This window comes from Euleptes europaea, chromosome 5 (genome assembly GCF_029931775.1).
Source record: "Euleptes europaea isolate rEulEur1 chromosome 5, rEulEur1.hap1, whole genome shotgun sequence".
NCBI classification, from domain to species: Eukaryota; Metazoa; Chordata; class Lepidosauria; order Squamata; family Sphaerodactylidae; genus Euleptes; species Euleptes europaea.
Window position 1 is genome coordinate 23435963 of NC_079316.1, and position 20471 is coordinate 23456433.

Sequence of the window (20471 nt, forward strand, 5' to 3'; positions counted from 1 at the left end):
AAAGCAGATGTTCAAGCTTTCTAAGCAGAAGAAAGTATTGCAGTTTATCCTCTATGGCTACAGTTCTGCATAAATTGGAAGCAAGTCTCCCTGAGACAGCATAAAAATAGTGTTGCTGGATCAGACTGTGTCTGGCCTACAACAATGTGTTAATTTTGTGTTGTGTGACACCAGTGATTATCGGTGTCCACACACAATTTTAAGTTTTGGTTTGGTTTGGTTTCTTGCTTTGGTTTCCTTTTGTTTCTAATCCCACTTAGTACGCAGGGTGGCCTGGGGCTGGGACCAGAACTAAAGGCACTTCTCTGCAGGACAGAAGACATGCAGGGAGATGGTGCAGGCTACCATGTGCTGCAGCTGCCTTTTACATCTTCTGGCATCTGAGCTCTGCTCTAAACAGGATCCTGATGGGAGCAAAAAGAGCTTCCCTGTGCCTGAGCTAAGCACCCTAGTTAAACCATACTGCAACTCATGCAAAGGTATGTTCAGTTTGCATGACAGAGATCCATAGCCTTTGTAGATATTGTGCTAGTCTGCTGACTAAGCACAGGTAGGTACTTGGCATGGTTGTGACACAGTTTAAACAAGATACTGAGTCTCACCAGGAAGGCCTTTGCTCTGCTAGCATCCCGTTTAAATTAGTCCTCAGATAGTCATTCTCATGGATTCAAGGCCTTATGCCTCAAGACACCATGGGAAGCAAAGAACCTGGGGACCTGACCTCCTTATTTCAGGCAGGAGAAGACTACATTGTCCCAGAAGGAGGTGGGGAGTAGAAAGGGATTCCCAGCCTGTGCTGACATACATCCATTCCCAGCTTGGCCTGACTGGGCCAATAATAGCAGCTGCAGTAGTCCAAAGTCAGTCGCAGAACCTACTCCTAGCATCAGGCTGGTCCATACTGTAAGTGTAAGAATAATGCCTTTATGACAATTCCACTGTCTGCTCCCCCATCCTTCCCTTTGACAACTGTGAGCTGTAGGCTGGACAACAAGGCACCTGAACAATGAAGATAGATAGATAGATAGATAGATAGATAGATAGATAGATAGATAGATAGATAGATAGATAGATAGATAGATAGATAGATATGAATGTTATTCATTTTCATAAAGATTATTGCAATAATATGGCTAGTGTTAAGAGAGGAGGTAAAATTTCCACTGTCTCCACATTGTTCATAACATTGAAAATCTGTATCACATTCTTCATTAGCTAGTAGGGTTGTGCATATCGATATACCTGAAGTGAAAATAAACCCGAAATTAGCTTTTTCTGCAATATTCGGTTTTTGCTTTTTTACCGAGTGCCAAAACCTGGGGATCTCCCTGAAGCCGAATAGGCAATTCCCAAAAAGCCAAATAAATATATGGCTTTTTCAGGTTCGGCTATTTGCCTTTGCTCAGATGCATGGCTCTGTGCTTTCTCCCATTTTTCTATCGGTTAAAAAAAAAAAACTGGTTTTGTTAGAGCCCCCTAGCTGGGGCCCTTCTGAGGTCAGGGCTGTGTAATCGGAGCCAACTTGGTCTGACCAACCAGGCGGTGGGCTGATCTGCACTTAAAAAGATGGCACTCACCCAGTCCCGTCCTGAGGGATATACCCTCCAACTAAAAAACGACCACTTCTACAGATACTTACCAGGCTTCTGAAGAAGACTGCCAACCCATACAAATGAGCAATCTCCTTCACAAGAGCTGCCTTGGTCATAACTCTGGCTGGCGCTGATTTCACTCCCTCCCCCTGAAAACTTGCTCTGAAACTGAAGGTTGCCCCAAGTAGACGCTTTGTTTCTTCGCATAGCTTGAAATCAGTTTTTTGATTACCATAATAAGGGACTGTTCATAAGATGTCATTTTCCACCAAAAGAAATGTTTTCCATGCCTTATTTCTCCTGCATTTAAGCCATTTCCCTCAGTTTGGAAGCTAATTTGCACGGACATCATGCTTTGCGCCCCAGATATGAAGGGAGCCCCCAGACTTTTCCTGGAGGATGGGGGCAACCCCTTTGAAGACACATAAAATTGGACCCCCGTCCCAAAGTTCATCAACCTTCGGTGACATCTAAGGAGAGTCCCTTGCAGCCACGTTGCAAATTTGGGGATTCTACCCCCAAAAATGCCCCAACAGGAGTTTCAAAAAAATCCCCAGAGACTATAATTGATTCAATTTGTTCAGTAAACCCGGAAATAGGTGGAGTACCAATATTTACCAGTATGGGTATTTGGCTTATTCTGGGTTTACTGGAAAAAATCGGGCCCAATAAACCTGAACTCAAAATTTACCAATTTTTTTTTTTTTTTGCACAATTCTATTAGCTAGGATTTTTCTAAACCCAAGTGACACAAACAGTTTGTCCTTTACTTGTAGAGAAGGTTCTCTTGGTTTTTTTTTTTTTTTTTTCATTTCTGGATTGTTTATTCATTTTCATTCCATTTCCATACCTTTTTCAGCTCCGCTACATTCTCTCTATCTCCCCACCTCTCTCTTTTTGTGATGGAATGAACAGAACTGCACACTAAATGTGGCCAGGTAGAAAAATGGTTCCCCAACACCTTGCTATCTGGGGATGAAAACACAAGATGCTGGGAAATCTATGAATAGCTCTCTCCCTCATATTTTAAACTGAAATTTCATCCATGCAAAACCCAGATCTTAAATCCCTCTGATAGGACATTACATTTATGAAACTTGGGATAGCTTTAAGTAGATGTGTTTAGGCTAGGCTAGGGGTGTAAGTTTAGTTTCAGGTAATATGAAGCACCTGTATCTGTTGTTGGAGTATAATTTGAGAGCACAAGTAATTGCCCTTTGCTGCTAAACTCGCAGGATCTGATGTGAGACTTGGATAACCAGCCCAAAGGCTCATAAATTAATTAATTAATCTACTTCCAAGCTCTACCTCGAACAGTATGTTCAATGACATTGCTGTTCTAAACTGACTAGGAATGGTCTATTCAGCCACTCAGAAATAATGCTGGGGGTGAGATGTTATACAAAGAGCTTGAAACAGAATTCGTATTCATTTTTCATTCCCAGTGGATTGTGGGGGGAAAGCAATGCTACGTTTGACCTTTGTACGACAATAATACAAGGAGTGTTAAAACACACCCTGTGTTGGATAAATAAGCATGTAATCCCTCTGTTTCCTTAAATTACTTTTGATCTAACATCCATCTAAATGTCACCAGGAAAATAAATTGTGCAATGGCCAAGGACAACAGAAGAATATGCGGTCTTTAAATAAAGGGTTTTTTTCTTCTTTAGTTTTAATTCTCCAAGTAAAGTTTTGTTCCCCTCACTTGAATAGTTGGTTTGTATGCTAACCTATTACTATTTTGGGCCAGTATCAAGATGCTCCTGCAACTTGTGCCAGACACAAATAAATATGTCACCATGGACATCATCAAAATGGCCTTCACATTGCTTGATCATCCAGTACAAGGCCTCTTTATTTCTGTGCTGACCAGGATGGTGTCAAAAATAGATGTGTTGTGACTCTGGACTTCCTTGGTGGTCTCCCATCCAAATACAAACTAGGGTTGACACTGCTTAGCTTCCAAGATCTCACAATATTGGGCTAGGCTGGGTTATCCAGGTTAGGACAACAGATGAGCTGCTGAAAGTGGTAGAAGTCTCATTAGGCTGGAGGAAGGCTTCAAACTTTGCTGAGTGTAGTGATTTTGACTGAAGGGAAATTTGAAGATTTCTGAATTTTGTATTCTTAAAAGTAATGTACCCACTATTTCTTTTGTGGGAAGACCACATTCTCAAGAGGCGAGTCTAAATTATATTATTTCTCAGTGGGGAAAAACAAGACAACAAATCTTTGTGATTAATAATGCAAATTAAACAGCCAGGCATCCTTTCATTGTGCCTGAATCTAGATCCAGCTGACAACCCATGTCTCTTCAGTTTTGAACGGCCATCAATAATGAAGACAGGGAGTGGCCAGCTAGGAAGTGTCTAGATAGCCTCCCATTTTTCTTGAACACAGCTTTACTTGAGAGCTCCTCTCCTCTAGCTTCCAGTTGCCATCCATGAGGCCATCAGAGGAAGGCATGAAGGAGTTAGGAACCCTTCCTTTGTCCCTGAGTAACTCTTAATATTGAACTATGTCATTTGTATCACATTTCAGTTTGTTTGAGCTGCTTTGTGAGTCATGTTCTGGTGAAAATTGCCATGGTGGTAGAGAGTGCATGTCAAGTTGCTGCCGACATGGCAATCCTGTAGGGTTTTCAAGGCAAGAGACATTCAGAGGTGGTTTGCCATTGCCTGCCTCTGCATAGCAACCCTGGACTTCCTTGGTCGTCTCCTATCCAAGCATTCTCCAGGGCAAACCCTGGTTAGCTTCCAAGATCTTTTTTTTTATTATTTTTTTTTATTTTCTCATATAAACTCATCAAAAATTACATAATTACATAAAATAAACAGTTCCTATCTGATCAATCTCATAGCTGTTAACTTTATTTCAGCTTCCCCCCACCCACCTCTATCCTTTTAATATCTCTACATTCCCCTTTATATTTAATTTCTAATTCTTTATATTTATTTCATTTAATTTTAACAGTAATCTACTTATCATCACATTCTATACTTTAACTATTAACTGTTTCATCTTTTCTAAATCAATTGAATTAGATTAAGACATATCCTTTAACTTTTCCCATATTGAGTTCATTTTCACAATATATCGTCCATGCCTCCCATTCTCTCTCAAATTCTTCATTTTCTTTTTGATTCACTAAAGCAGTAAGCTTTGCCATTTCTGCTAGTTCAAACATTTTGTTGATCCAGTCCTTTTTGTCTGGTGTTTCAGACATTTTCCATTTAGCTGTATATACTAATCTTGCAGCAGTGGTGGCATATATCAAAAATGTTCGTCTCGTCAAAATATGTTCTGGTATTATACTCAATAACATCATTTCAGGTGTTTTAGGGATATTTTGTTGCATTATTAATCTTAATTCATTATACATCGTATCCCAAAAGTTTTTGGCTTTGTCACAGAGCCACCATATATGATGAAAGGAACCAATTTCCTTCTGACATTTCCAACATTTTGGCGACATTGTACCATACATTTTAGCTAGTTTCTTTGGTGTCAAATACCATCTATAAATCATCTTATATATGTTCTCTCTAAGTGACTATGATAGAAGACATCTCATGTCTCTTAACAAAAGTCTTTCACAACTGTTCAAAGGGATATTGTGACCTAAAGTCTATGCCCAGGTTATCATCGTAGGTTTAATCTGTTCTTGTTCCATGTATAAGACTAATAGCATCTTATACATCTTTGAAATTAAGTGGTCATTATTTTCCAGAAGAGTTTGTTGGAAAGTTGATTTATCTTTAAGAAAGCCTATCTTCATATCCTGTATGAATACAGATTTTATTTAATGGTATTGAAACCCGGTTAATTGTTCTTTAAAGTCTTCATGGTCTTTTAGGGCACATTTTGTTCCATCCCAAGTTAGGAGATCCTGATAAATTATAAATTGAGATGGTCTTAATGGTCGTAGTGTTAACATTTCCTGTGTAGAAATCCATAATGGTGTTCTGATTTCTAGTAAATGTTTGTATCTTAGCCAAGTTTTTATTAAAGATGATTTTACAATATGATGTTGAAGTGCTGTGTGGTTTTTAAGTTTATCATACCATAGGTAACCATGCCACCCAAATCTATTACTAAAACCTTCCAAATCCAGCAGGCGTGTATTCTTTAGTTGTATCCAGTCTTTCAGCCATACTAAAGCGGATGCTTCTGCATATAATTTAAAATTCGGAAGAGCAAAACCTCCTCTCTCTTTAGAGTCAACCAAATATTTATACGCAATTCTAGTTTTCTTTCCTTGCCAAATAAAATTCAACAAGTCCTTCCTCCAAACATCAAAATATTTTGTTTGTGTAATTATTGGTAGATTCTGAAATAAAAACAATAGTCTTGGTAAAACATTCATTTGAATTTCTGAAATACGACCCAAGAAGGAGATATTTTTATTGGACCAAAAAACCATGTCTTTTTTAATCAGTTCCCATAGCTTAATATAATTGTTGATTATTAAATCTTTACTCTTATTTGTAATCCAAATACCCAGGTATTGTACTTTGTTCGTTTTCTCCCATTTAGAAATACTCATAACAATCTTTTGTTCTTCATTCAAAATATTCTTGAATAGTATCTGAGACCAGAGACTTCACTATAGTGTTTCAATAGTTCCATCAAACTATTTATAGACTGACTTGGGTCATTTAAGATAAGTAATAGTGTCCCGGGAGGGGCCCCCAAACCCCCTTCCCGGGCCTAGGGGCGGGCCCCACACTCACCGGGTGTCCTCGGAAGGCTGCGTCACCGAGGCTCCCTCTCCCCCCCCCAGCAGCCCTTCCGGCCGGCGGGGAGGACGCCCGGCAGGAGTCGCCACAGGAGACGCCAGCCGCCGACCCGCCAGTCCGACCCAAGCTGCCGCGGGCCGACGCCGTGCCAGCCCAGACTCCACCGAGGGAGCCGGGACCCAGCCAGTCACCAGCCCAGGCGCCCCAGCTGGAGGCGCAGCGAGCCGCCCCTGCCCCTGCGGGGCCGGGGCCGCTGAGGGCCGCCAGCCTACAGGGCTGGCGGCCGGAGTAGGAGCGCCCGGGAGGGGCGGGGAAAGGGCAGCGGCGGTAGCGCCCCCCCCCGGGGCCCAGCTGATCGGCGGGCGAGCGAGGGCGGGGAGGCGGCGGGGACCACACCTGACTGCCTATGGCGGGGAAACAAGCCCTCCCCGCCCTTATATGGATTTCCAGGGGGAGGGCTAGGAGCGGAGCTGGGGAGGGGCTTCTCTGGCCTGGAGGGTATATAAGGCCAGAGAAGTCTGCCTGCCGGGGAGGATACTGATGCCAGGGTTGTGCTACAAGGTGTGTCCTGTGGCAACCTGGCAACGGCTGAGGGAGAGTCGAGCTCTGACTCCCCCTCAGATTGGTCTGAGGCGGAAGAGATTGTCTCAGCCTCAACATCCTCCAGGCCAGAGACCCTCGTAACGGCCACGCCCAAGGCGCAGCGCGACAAATAGATCATCTGCAAAGGCTCTCAGTTTAAATTCTTGTTTATTTACCTTTAAGGCAGAGATTGCCTCCGTATCCTGAATCCTACTACATAAAGTTTCCAAAGTCAAAATGAAAAGCAAGGCAGAAAGTGGACAACCTTGTCTAGTTCCTTTTTGTATCTCACAATTACCTGACATTGATTCATTCACTAATATCTTAGCTTTTTGCATATTGTCTATAGCATTGATTCCTGTTCAGAATCTAATTCCAAAGTTCATCTTTTCCAAGACTGTTTTCATAAACTCCCAAGAAACCATATCAAAGGCTTTTTCTGCATCCAAAAAAAACAAAAGCCACTTTATGTTGGTTATTTTGTTCATAATATTCCATTGCATCTAATAATATCCTCAAATTATCTTTTATCTGTCATCCAGTTACAAAACCCACTTGATCTTCATATACCAAGGTTGTAATAAATTGCTTTAATCAGTTGGATAATATAGAGGCATATATTTTATAATCCACATTCAGTAAGGAAATTGGCCTATAATTAGTTACTCTTTCCTTTCCTTTTATCCCTTAGAAGCTCCTTGATCAATTGATCTTGAGCAGCATATATCTAGTGTTGGAGGGATATAAGGACTGAAACAAATCTTGCCACTGACAATGTAGCCTTGGGGTCCCTATCACTTAGTAAAAAAGGCATTATGTCAGTCACAGAGGCATTGGATTTGTATATTAAAAGGGGGGAAATATAGTGCGATCGAAGATCCTCGTAAAAGCGGCATTCCAAAAGGGCATGGGCTAATGAGTCAATAGAGCCAGAAGAGCAAGGGCAGATCCTGTCAGAGTATGGTATATTCAGAATTCTGCCCTGCATTAACATAGAAGGGTTAGCATTCAATCTAGCCAAGCAAAAAGCTCTACAGAGACGAGGAGTTGTTAGATAATATGTATAGGCAGGCAGACCACGTGGAGGGGGTATTCCGAAGAACTGGGATGAACAGACACGATGAAGTTACTCTTTCTGGATCCTTTCCAGCTTTATGAATCAACAATATGAACGCATGTGACCACGTCTCTGGAGCTTGACCCGTATCCAAAATTGTATTGCATACCTTCAAAAAGGGAGTTTTCAAATCGTCTTTAAACATTTTAAAAAAATAAGGCAGTGATTCCATCTGGGCCTGGAGTTTTATCTATCTTTTGTCTAGATATTGCTTCTTCTATCTCTGTTGTGGTGATTAAAGCATCCATTACTTTATATTGCTTGGAGGTTAACTTATTGATATTTACTGTTTTCAAATATTTGCCCATTTTTTTTCTGAAATAGAGTTTTTCTGATACAATCTGGTGTAAAATAATTCAAATTCTTTCTGTATATCCGTTGTGGTATAGACCGGCCATTTTGAAGTCTATATTTTACTTATTATCTTCTTCTGCCTGGAATCCCTCAATTCACTGGCTAAAAGTTTTCCTGGTCAATTTGCATGTTCAAAATATTTTTGTTTCGCATACTTCAAATTTTTATTCATTTCTTCCATTACCATCAAATTGAGCTGATGTTTCACAGTCTTAATTTTGGAAAGGATGTTAGCTCTTTGGTCATCTTTGGATTCTAAAATAAGTTGTTCTAAATTTTGTAATTCCCATAGTATTTCATTAGTTTGTTTTAATTGTTTTTTTCTTCCATGCTGTGTTTTTCTGAATCATAAATCCTCTTAAAACAGCTTTAAAGGCATCCCAGACTATGTTTAGACTGGTCTCTCCATTCATATTAATCTCAAAAAAGTCCTTAATTAATGTATGCACTTCTTTTTGTATATTGTTGTCTCGTAGAAGTCTATCATTTAACCTCCATCTAAATGCTTGCCTATTATTCCATTCAAAAGAAACCGGATTATGATCAGATAAAGTTCTTGGGATTATTAGAATCTTACGAAGTTGTGTAAATATAGACTTTCTTGCCCGTATCATGTCAATCCGAGAGTGCGAATCGTGTCTTGCAGAATAGAAGGTATATTCTTTCGATGACATGTTAATTGTTCTCCAAATATCTTGTATTTTAAATTCCTCCGTGAGTTGGAAAAAAGTTTTAGGAAGGCAGCCTTCTTTGTCATCTTTGGCCAATGATTTTTTATCAGTCACACAATCTATAACTCCATTAAAGTCTCCCAATAGTAATATTTGTTCCTCAGCATGTTGCTGTAGGATGTCATGAAGCTGTTTATAGAATTGTGCTTTACCTTCGTTTGGTGTGTAGATCCCTACCAACAAAGTTTTTTGGCCTAAGATTTTGGCTCTTATTATAAGTATTCTGCCCTCTTCATCTTTATATACAAATTTCGGTGCAATGAGGTGTGTGCATAGATGACTAATCCTTTAGTCTTTCTTGTTGATGAGGCAACAAAAGCTTGCCCCAAAATTTTCCTCTCTAGGTATTTTTTATCCTTCCTAGATATGTGGGTTTCCTGCAAACATATTAATGAATATCTTTGCTTTTGTAAAAAATTAAAAATTTGTCCTCTTTTCACTTTTTAATTAAGACCATTTACATTCCACGATATAAGTTTAGCCATATTGTCAGAGTATTAAATTTTAAAGTCCTCCTGTTGCGCCTTGCAGTGAATCCTCTTCTTCCTCTTGACTAGAGTTGTGTTTGTACTCTGATGTGAGACCTGTTAGCTCTTTCCTGTATTTTCTCAAAAATTTCCCAACATCTTCTTTTGTTGTTATGGTAAATTTCACTTCCTTGTACATGAATGCCAATCCTTGTGGTAACAACCATCTGTATCTTATTCCATTCTTTCTCAATGTTGTTGTAAAATCTTTGAACATATTCCTTTTTTAACATCAGATGTCTTGGAGTATCCTTTAGAAGTATTAGCGAATTGCCTTCCACAGTTATTGGGTCTTTGTAGTGCTGTTGCATCATTATGTCCTTCATCCTGGTATCATAAAAGGATATCATAATATCTCTTGCCTTTGCTCTCTTTAAATTAGGAGGCAAAGGCATCCTGTATATTCTGTTAATAGCTCTATCAAGTTCTTGTTCATCTATTTGGAATAGAGATGCAAGTTCTTTTACCAGTGATTCTCTTGTGCTACCACAATCTTCAGATAAGTTTCTCAGGCGTAGATTAGGTTCTCTGACTCTCAGGTCCATCATTGCAAGTTGGTCTTTTGTAGATTCCTCCTGTGTTTGTAACTTGTCTAGTTGTTTTTCATGGCTTTCCACTTTTTTTTCACTTCTTTATGCTCTTCCATCATTTTCTTAACAGAGGTATCCATTGCTTTCATATCAGTTTGCAATATAATAACTTGGGTCTTCATCTCTTGCACTTCTTTAGTAACATTGTCCAGTTTCCCAGCCAGCATTTCTGTTAACTGGGCTATTTGTTTTTCCATCTGTTTAGTAAAGGTATCAAATTGTTTGGCCAAAGGTTCCTGCATCTTTTTTTCTTGCTTCTCCATAGCAGTCTCTGTAGAAGTCTTAGGTATTGCAGGACTAGGTATTGAACCGGAGCGTTGCTGTGGTGCAGACATACAAACTAGCAGATCCCCATATAAAAATAGATCCTCAATCGGGTAAGTCTTCCATATCTTGATTATGGTATAGTCTCCCAGTTGATTCGCTTTGTTTATTTAATTTTTGGCCATCAGATTAACGCATTAATCATGTTAAAAAAGTCGAGGCATCATAGAGTAAAAGGACGCTCTAGGTCGGCATCTAGGACAGGAAGTAGGAAGTACCGAGGGCCTTCTGTCACCTCCTAACTTTTACCTGATGCACAGAGAGACGCACTTCCGGCCCTTCTGTATCGCTTTGCAGCCGGTGGTCTCTGTCCACAGCCAGTGGATGCCTCTATCTTGCCACGCAGCCAAGAAACTTTTCAGGACGCCATTAGTTGGAGGTGGGATCTTTGTAACTTCTCCCATTTTTCCCATCATCTTATTGGGGGGTTTGTACATCAATTCAATAGTCGTTTTGTTTAGTCTATCTCCAGATAGCTATTTTCCTTTATAACCACTTTATTTCAGCAGTTTAAAAAAGTTCAATCAATTATCAAAGTTAATGGGAGGTTTAGATTCTGTTTCCGCTCAATATTAAAGTTCATTTAATTTTCAAAAGGGAAAGACAAAGGGGGGGTTCTTGGCACTCACTCAAATATCGGAGGGTGAGGCTTTCTGTCCTTTAATTTAGATGGTTAGATGGTGTTGGGTAGGAGAGAACGAAGCCTCGTTCCAAAGAGACGTCAGTGGCGCTGTAATCCCCTCAAGCCGGCAGCGACAGCATCTGGACCTCCGGGAGTCTTAAATAAGCACTCTCGGAGAATCCAGGAGTCCAGCCACTCTTCTTTGGCAGCAGGAGCAATCCTGTACCCCGCTCCACTTTTTAGGAGTCGGGGGGGCATGGGGGCCCTGTTATTGACGTTTCTTGGTTCTTCACCGGAGCCCCCGGGAAGAAGCTGTGCTTCGGTCAGCAAGCCTACTGGAAGTTCCTTAGCGTCCAAGATCTAATGAGACTGGGCTAGCCTGGGCCACCCAGGTCAGAATGAAGACTGGCATACAATTATAATAAATATATTTCTGGTTCTGCTAGAACCAGACAGAGCTCTTAAACTCTAGGATAGCTTAGAAAGAGCCAATCAGGTCCCACTTTCTTAGACCAAAGAATGCTCTTGAAGAGTCCATGGAGACTTGCACTTTTGAGGTACTCTGCAGCTTTCTGGTAATCCTCTGTTGTCTCCAACAAATGGGTGTTAATGACAATGACCTTGGAGACTGTCGGAAAGACAGGTCTTCCAGACCTCTAGCTTTGAGTGGCCAACTCTCAGTTGGGAAATTCCTTCTGAGGAGGAATGTGATAGAGTTCTTCCTCCAAAGCGTGAGCCAGCATGGTGTAGTGGTTAAGAGCGGTGGTTTGGAGCTGTGGAGTCTAATCTGGAGAACCGGGTTTGATTCCCCACTCCTCCACATGAGCGGTGGAGGCTAATCTGGTGAACTGGATTTGTTTCCTCACTCCTACACACGAAGCCAGCTGGGTGACCTTGATCAAGTCATACTCTCCCAGCCCCACCTACCTCACAGGGTGTCTGTTGTGAGAAGGGGAAGGGAAGGTGATTGTAAGCCGGTTTGAGTCTCCCTTAAGTGGTAAAGTTGGCATATAAAAACCAACTCTTCTTCAAAATTGCCATTTTCTCCAGGGGAACTGATCTCTGCAGTCTGAAGATCAGTTATAATTCTGGGATGAAATCCAGGCCCTATCTAGAGCTGCCAACCCTGAGTCTGGCTGTGTACTGGTGTGTGTGTGTGTGGGGGGGGCTGCTTCTGGGTTACAGGTCTAGAGGTGCTAGCCATCCTGTTTTTCCCTGGATGGGATTACAGACTAATGCCAGGCTATGCAGGCCTATATCAAGGGCTGAATTGGATGGCTTCTCATTTGAATTTGTGTAAGGCTCACTAGGGATGCCAGCTTCCAGGTGGGGATTCCCCGGAATTACAGCTCATCTCCAGACTATAGAGATCAGTGCCCCTGGAGCAAATGGATGCTTTGGAGGATGGAATATATGGCATTGTGCCCCACTGAGGTCCCTGTCCTCTCCAGGCTCCACCCCTAAATCTCCTAGAGTTTCCCAATCTGGAGCTGGCAACATTATCCCTCTCCCATTGGCCAGGGAGGACCCTCTTCACCAACAGTGGGAGGCTTTTGGGGCAGAGCCTGAGGAGGGCGGGGAGGGACTTCAATGCCATAGATTGCCAAGTGGCCATTTTCTCCAGGTGAACTGATCTCTATTGGCTGAAGATCAGATCTCCAGCTAGTACCTGGAAGTGGAAGCTGGAAACCCTATGTGGAGGTCATTCCACAAAAGTGGAGTCCAATGCATGCCTCTCATGTATCTGTTATCCATACTCTTCAATTGATTCCTGTTTCACATGGCACGGATTGGCCTAAAATTTAGTAGCCTTATGCCAAAAATTTCCTCACATTTATAAGCTTTTCTTTTAAAAGAATCTTAGAATGAAAATGTTATTCTTGGCACCTTAGAAACCTTCTTTTGCTGCTTTTTAGATGCATAACGGTTCTTAACATCCGCTAAGACTTCTTGCTAGTATCCCCTTCTCTTTTCTTAAAGACTTTAAGCAGATGCTGCCCTTCACGACTTTGCTTTCAGATCACATGGTTTTGAGACATACATTAAATCAATCAGGTTTCCCGCTGCTGATCAATAAAGAGAGCAACTGAAGAGCTTTCTGGCTCGGAGAATGAGCTTCAGAGCCATTGTGTTTGCTTATTTGTCTCCTATATGAACCTTCCCACAGTAAAGAAGTCTATGAAAAGAATAATAAGTTTCAGAAATAAATAAGGAGCAATGAATGATGAGAAACAGGATTTGATTTAAAGGAGCTTCAGGAAGGAAATCCAAAGCGTTAGGGTTTTTGTCTCACACATATCTCTCCCCGTTGAGTACGGTGGTCTCAGAGCTGTGTGTAAATTCATATTTTGTATGTATTGTGGACTCCAATAAATTGGTACAGTGGTCTAATTATAGGTGCAGAGGCATCCGTTACTGGATGCAAGCTGTGTATATTATACACCTCTGAATAGTTATTGACTTCCTGTTGTGGAATTCCTCAGAATTTGGATTACATTTTGGGAGGAGGGTTGGTTTGCTCTTCCATCCATATAAGTCACTGCTTCTACCCCGGGGAGGTATAGCTGAATCTTGCTTATTGTACAGAGGGCTTTATGGCGGGGGGGGGGGGGGAGATGGATGATTGAGAAAGGACTGATTGTTTTTCATGAAGAAACCATAGATCCTGAGTTGCTCAGGAGAAAGGCAGGCATATCAATATTTTAAATAAACTCTTACATAAATAAATCATACATGTTCCATTCCTCTTTGGTTCTAGTTTAGCATGGGAAATGTTTTGACTCAAAATCCCTGTTTCATTTTTGCTTTTCCCAGATGCTAACCAAACCCATGAGTATTTTTCCACCATTAGCTATGCTCTCGCGCTAATTCCCCCCACTGTTTCAAATGTCATTTATGCATCAATTACATACAAAGGGTACATGGTGTATAAACAGCATACAAATACCATAAAAGAAAGAAATGCATTTGGAACACCAGCAGCAGCTATGAGGAAAATGAAAAGATACACAATGACAACCCAGGAAACAAAATGGAAGAAGAAAGGAAGTATTCATTCATTCTTTCCTGAATCAATCTTTCTTTTATTTAATAAATCCTCCTAAATCCTAGACATTGCATGGTGCAGTGGTTAGAGCATCAGCCTGTGAGACACAGGTGTGAATCCCCACTCTGCTGTGGAAACCCGCTGGGTGACGCTGGGATAGTGACTATCTCTCAGAATACCCTACCTCATAGGGCTGTTGTTTTGAAGATAAAACACTGCAGGGGAAACGCTATAAGGTGATTTGAATCCCTACCAGGAAGAAAAACATGGTATAAATACATAAATAAATAGTCTACCTTTAATAAATTGTATTTTTTAAAAATAGAAATTGTTTGTCTACTAAGACCCCATGATGGTTGCTATAATACAGATGCCCTGACCTGGATGGCCCAGGCTAGCCTAATCTTGTTAGATCTTGGAGACTAAGTAGGGTTAGATGGGAGACCACCGACGAATACCAGGGTTGCTACTCAGAGGCAGGCAATGGCAAACCACCTCTGAAATGTCTATTAACTTGAAAACCATACCGTAATGCCATAAGTCAGCTGCAACTTGACAGCATTTTCTACCTCCAGCACCATGATACAGATGCTGATAATTGGTCTACACTAGGTTTTGCTATGGTAAATTAATATGATGCTCTGGTCTACACAACAATAATAAAGTTTCTGTTCAAGCATTAGCTTCAAATGGAATTACTTAACAAAGACAAGCAAAATATTATCACTATGGTCAGCTAGATGCTTCTGGCAACCAGCTGTCCACATCACAACATGAGCACTGTAACTTACCTCTACTCTTGTTCTCAGCATCAGTGGTTTGGAGATACCGCTGCCTCTGAACATGAGCCTCCGTTTAAGCAGCATGGCTAATAACTAGTGAAAACCCTGTCTTCCTTGTATTGGTCTAGTCTATTTTTAAACCCAAGTGGGTTACTGTCTATGATGTGGAATAGTATAGTATAGCCTCTGCTTTTGTCAGAACTTGGAAGCTAAGCAGGGTCAGTACTTGGATGGGAGATCAACAAGGAAGATTTTGTGGAGGAAGCCAATGGCAAACCATCTCTGCTTGATCACTTACCTTGAAAACCCTATGGGGTTGCCATAAGTAAGATGGAGCTTGACGACACTTTACACACACACAATTTAGTGTTCGCAACCACACCCTATGCAGTTTCCTATATATAAAGGTGGGGACACAACATGCTTCAGTAGGAGGAACATAGCGTCTAAGGTTGACATGTTGTACCCTAGGATATTAGTATTTCTGCAGCATGAAAAAAAGCCTTTCATACCCTGTCTCCATACAGGAAGAACCCAATTAAACCGCCTGGTCTGAACAGTGCTAGTTATAAAGTTGTAAATGTTGGTTGCGTCATGAAAAAAAAAACCTTGCTGTGTTGTTTTTGATGGTTTACTTTGTGTTTTAGCTGTTACATTTTATAATCCTGGGCAATTACAAGTTGGGAAGAATTCTGAGCCTCCCAGAAGGGCAAGGTAACCTCAAGGCATCTATTGAATTGCTCGAGAACACAGTGGAAAAATCATTAAAGTTATGGATGACATATATAAATGAGTGTCACTTTTCATTGTGTGCGGGCTTTTATGACAAATGCTCACAAAATGTATGTATCTTCAGAACACTGGAAAATGAGCATTTAAACCTAATAATTAATCTATAACGTTTATTCACATATCAGTATCTGCATGTATCGATATCACTTATCAATACCAACATTGGAGCTGCTTGATTAGGACTCATAGAATTAACTTGCTATAAGTGATACACACACACACACACACACACACACACACTCAAATTGATTAATTGATTGATCAAATTTCTATATCAAAATAAGTCTGAAGGGGGAAAACTTTATTTTGGAACTCTAACCCCCCCCCCCCTATTTTTTTGGTTTAAAATAACTGGAACACACTGCTGCAACATTTAACTGTCATTTTCCAAAAGGTATTTCAATTTTTTTTTCTCATTGGAAAAAAGTGCAGGTATTTTTCATGGGTCTGTCTGTATGTGTTGTCACCCTCTACTCCCTTCCCTTCCCAAATGTACCTTGACAAGGGAGGGTCATTTAGACCTTAGATGTTGCCATAAGCAAATATTTCCCATTATTTATTTGTTTGTTTATTATATAATTTACAAAATTAAATTAAAACATTGGTTAAGAAAGAGGGGGCACTGACGTAATGCCAAATGAAACAAAAACGTCTTTACCCACTGGCATAAGAAAGCAACAGAATGGGACAGACAAATCTCCCTGGGAAAAGTGCCAGAGTCTTGGTGCCATGAACATGAAGGCCCTCTTCCAAATTGCTACCTCCTTAATCTCAGAAGGTGGGGGCACCTGAAGCAGGGCCTCCAAAGATGACTGTAGTGGTCAAGCAGGTTCATAAGATAGTAGGTGCTCCTTCAGATATGTTGGCCCCTAACCACGTAGGGCTTTGAAGGTCAAGGCCAGCACCTTGAATTGGAAGCCAGTGTAGATGGGCCAAGACTGGAGTGAAATGACCCTTTGACCTACTCCAGTAAACATCCTGGCTGGAGCATCCATACCAGTTGGAATTTCCAAACACACACAGAATACACTGCAGTTATATCTAATCTAGAGTGCACTGCAGTAATCTAATCTGGATGGAACCAGAGTGTGCACCCCAGTGGCCAGATCTTTTCTGCCCAGAAAAGGCTGCAGCTGGCTAACCAGTCAAAGCTGGTAAAAGGTACTCCTGGGTACAGCAGTCACCTGCTTATCCAGCAGCAGGTTTGAGTCCAAGAGCACCCCCAGACTATGGGCCTGTTCCTTCAGTGGGAGTGCCACACCATCCAGAGTGGATGATACCTTAAAATCAAGGTCATGCCTTCCACTCAGCAGTAGCACCTCTGTCTTGTTGAGATTAAGCTTCAGTTTATTAGCCCCGTCCACTCCAAAACTACCTCCAGGGTTTATACACTCTCCCTCAACATTGTCCCAATATGTATATTCCCCCTTTGTCCATGCTCAGGATGCCCCCAAAGTTCTCCAGAATAACTGTGTCTTGCAGTCTTGCCAGAAAGACAGGAATGTATAAGCTCCCGTGACCTCTTCTGGAAGGCTGTTCCACAAGCATGGGGGAGCCACTGAAATCATGGGTAGCGTTTCTCCAGTCTAAGCCCATTAATTTCAGTCACTGGTGAGAGTCCTTGATTAACAATCTGATGGCCAAATACAAGGTGAAGGCATATCTTCTCTTCATTTCAGCCTGTTATGCTCCAGTTTGCATGAGGAGATTACATGTAGTCCTACCCCTTTGCAGTGGTTCTCTGCTTGTTATCTTGAAAACAGCCAGAAACTATGGGACTGATGTGTCATTCTGGTCCAGAATCAACATGGGGAGAGTATATGAGCAAAATGATGACAGCAGTTGTATCCAGTCTGGTGGTGGAAACTGGTGGTGGAAAGTGCCACCAAGTTGCAGATGACTTATGGTGACTACATAGGGTTTTCAAGGCAAGAGACATTCAGAGGTGGTTTGCAGTTGCCTGCCTTGGTTGAGCAACCCTGGACTTCCTTGGAGGCCTCCCATCCAAGTATTAACCAGGGCCAACTTTGCTTGGCTTCTGAGATCTGAGAAGATCAAGCCATCCTGGCCATCCAGTTCAGGGCCATGCAAACCACATGTCTAGATAAAACCACAAATGCTGATAGCATCATGTTGGGTTTTGGGGACGTTCTATCATAGTGCCTGTTGTGGCCCCTTTCTACTAATTTAAGTAAGAACAATGCAGGCAGTCATGAGGGCTCACACAGGGGTGCTGGAATACCATCCCATCTACACTTATTTTGCCCAATAACTGAATGCTCTTTGGACTGTAATCCTAATCAATTTCCTGGAGGTAAGCCCCATTGAATAAAAATGGACTTATTTGTGAATAGACTTGCTAAGGATTGCTTTCTTGGACTTAAAAAAAAAAACATTAAAAAAACACAGATACCCCAAATTATTTCCAGTGTGACTGGGGGGAATATGTTACTACTGACCCCATGTTTGCAGTGTGATTGGTCCATTTCCCTAAAAGCCACAAAGCAATATTATCTATCTTAATCTAGGGGGCATTTAAATAATTAGATGTGTGTTAGATAATACATATCAGTGAACCTATCATCTGATTCTTGGCTTTGTAGTCAGATTTGGAAACTCCACAGGACAGAAAATGTACACACATTCATTTGAATTTAGCCCACCCATCTGTTTTGCTTGTTCTCGCCTGCAAAAGCCATCAGAGCATCTTATTTTCATCAGATGGATTTCCTGGACAACAAGGGTAAGATAGTCTTCATTCAGGACAGAGAAAAAGGACTAGATGACATTTTAAGGCATTTCTAAATTGCTATGTGACACTCACACTGTTTCAAAGGACATTTAGACCAGGACTTCTGCACAGCCTGCAATTAAGCTTCCCCAGCAATCATTTTATTTACTCGTTTTAGACGTCCCTTTTATGTCATTCTTGACCGAGAATGTTAGGAATTTAACTTTGAATACTAAAATGGCAATCTTCCCCAATTTTCTGAGATTTTATTCTCCATTTTAACATGGCCATTTCTCTTGACACGCTAAAGTCTCATTTCGTATGATGTGTGTTGTAAAATAAATGTGGTTTTTTTCGTAAAATGATGAGCCAATCTTAATGGAAATACATCGTTCAAACACCTTTTATTCATTAAATAAGAGTTAATATGAAAGTACAAGAACATGACTGGGGACTGAACAGGTCATACTTGATTACTTCCATCTTCAGTTTTTGCCTAAGATGGGCAATTTGGCTTGTGCGCATCAAGAGGGAATATGACCTGCTTAGGACAATTGATGGGCTTATGAGGTTTGCATCTTCGGCATTGTTTTCATGCCTGTATCTCTCTGCTTTCTGGCTGCAATCACCCTACAAATCATGAAATGACTGTTCCCTTGGTTTTCTTCCTCCCCATTTTTGAGCTAGAGAAAGTGCAAATGCAATTATGTTCGTGACTCCGGCAAACTTTATTTTCATGACTGCAGCCAGCAGTTCAACCATCTGGTGGTAACTGCTGAACCGTTTGTATTATTATAATGCAAGCTGGAGGCCAATGAGGAAACATTGGGGGGGGGAAGGGGGGAAATGATCTGAAAATTCCCTCCAACCTGGACCTTCCCTTACAGGGTTTTAAGAGCTCAAGCAAGTCAATCCCCTGCTGATTTTTTATTCTTCCCTTTAGCAGCTGCTCAGCTGCTCACTCCATTCCAAGGGCAACAAGCATACTTCACCCTCCTCATGAAGCCATGGGGGGTGGGGAGACTTCATTTAAATTTATAAACTATATTTTTACTATACCTAGGAAGTCCCAATGGGATGTGGTATGGTACAGTACAGCCTAATCTCATCGGCTCTCGGAAGCTAAGCAGGGTCACTACTTGGATAGAGGACCACCAAAGAAGAGTTTGCAGAGGACGGTAACAGTAAACAACCCCTGATTAATCACTTGCCTTGAAAAACCTATGGGGTTGCTATACGTTGGCTCTGAATTGACAGCACTTTATACTTACACAGGAAGATCCCTGGATGTGCAAAAAACCCTGACAAAGGGTTCTTTGCCTTCACCTCATCTTTACTGAAGAATATTTCCTGGACACTCAAGTTTCACTTTCTGATGCTGAACATGAAGCCGAAGAAAGACCTATGGAGTTTATCCAAATATTGGTTTATAAGTAAAAGCTACCACATAGGGAACTACTTCAAATCAGCCAACATGGCAATTTTCACCACATTAGTACAAACATCTGTACAGATTATCGGTATGACGTGTCGGAAATGATCAGCACTGTGAGTTACTGCATGCAAATCATTTGCGAGGGTAACAGCTGCCGTGTGGAGTGATTTAAAATAATGGCCACATGGCAGCAATCATTTGTAATCCTTTGTCTGGCTCTTCGTGATAGCTTTTTGAGGTCATGGAAAGGAGCATTTAAGTGATGAAAAATTACAAAGATGTATTTTCAAAAGAAATATCTTCAGTGGGTTGGATCCTATTTCCCTGGTGGTTGTGCTGACCTCCGATGCAGAATCTTTCTCTGATTCAAGAAGCTCTTCTGCTAGTGGAACAGTCTCTTGGGTTCAGGATGAATCTCCATGCACTAGAGGAAAATGCTGATGCTAGAAGTCAGATCCATGGGATCAAACCCCATCTCTTGTATACCTCTTCACAGGAAAACTA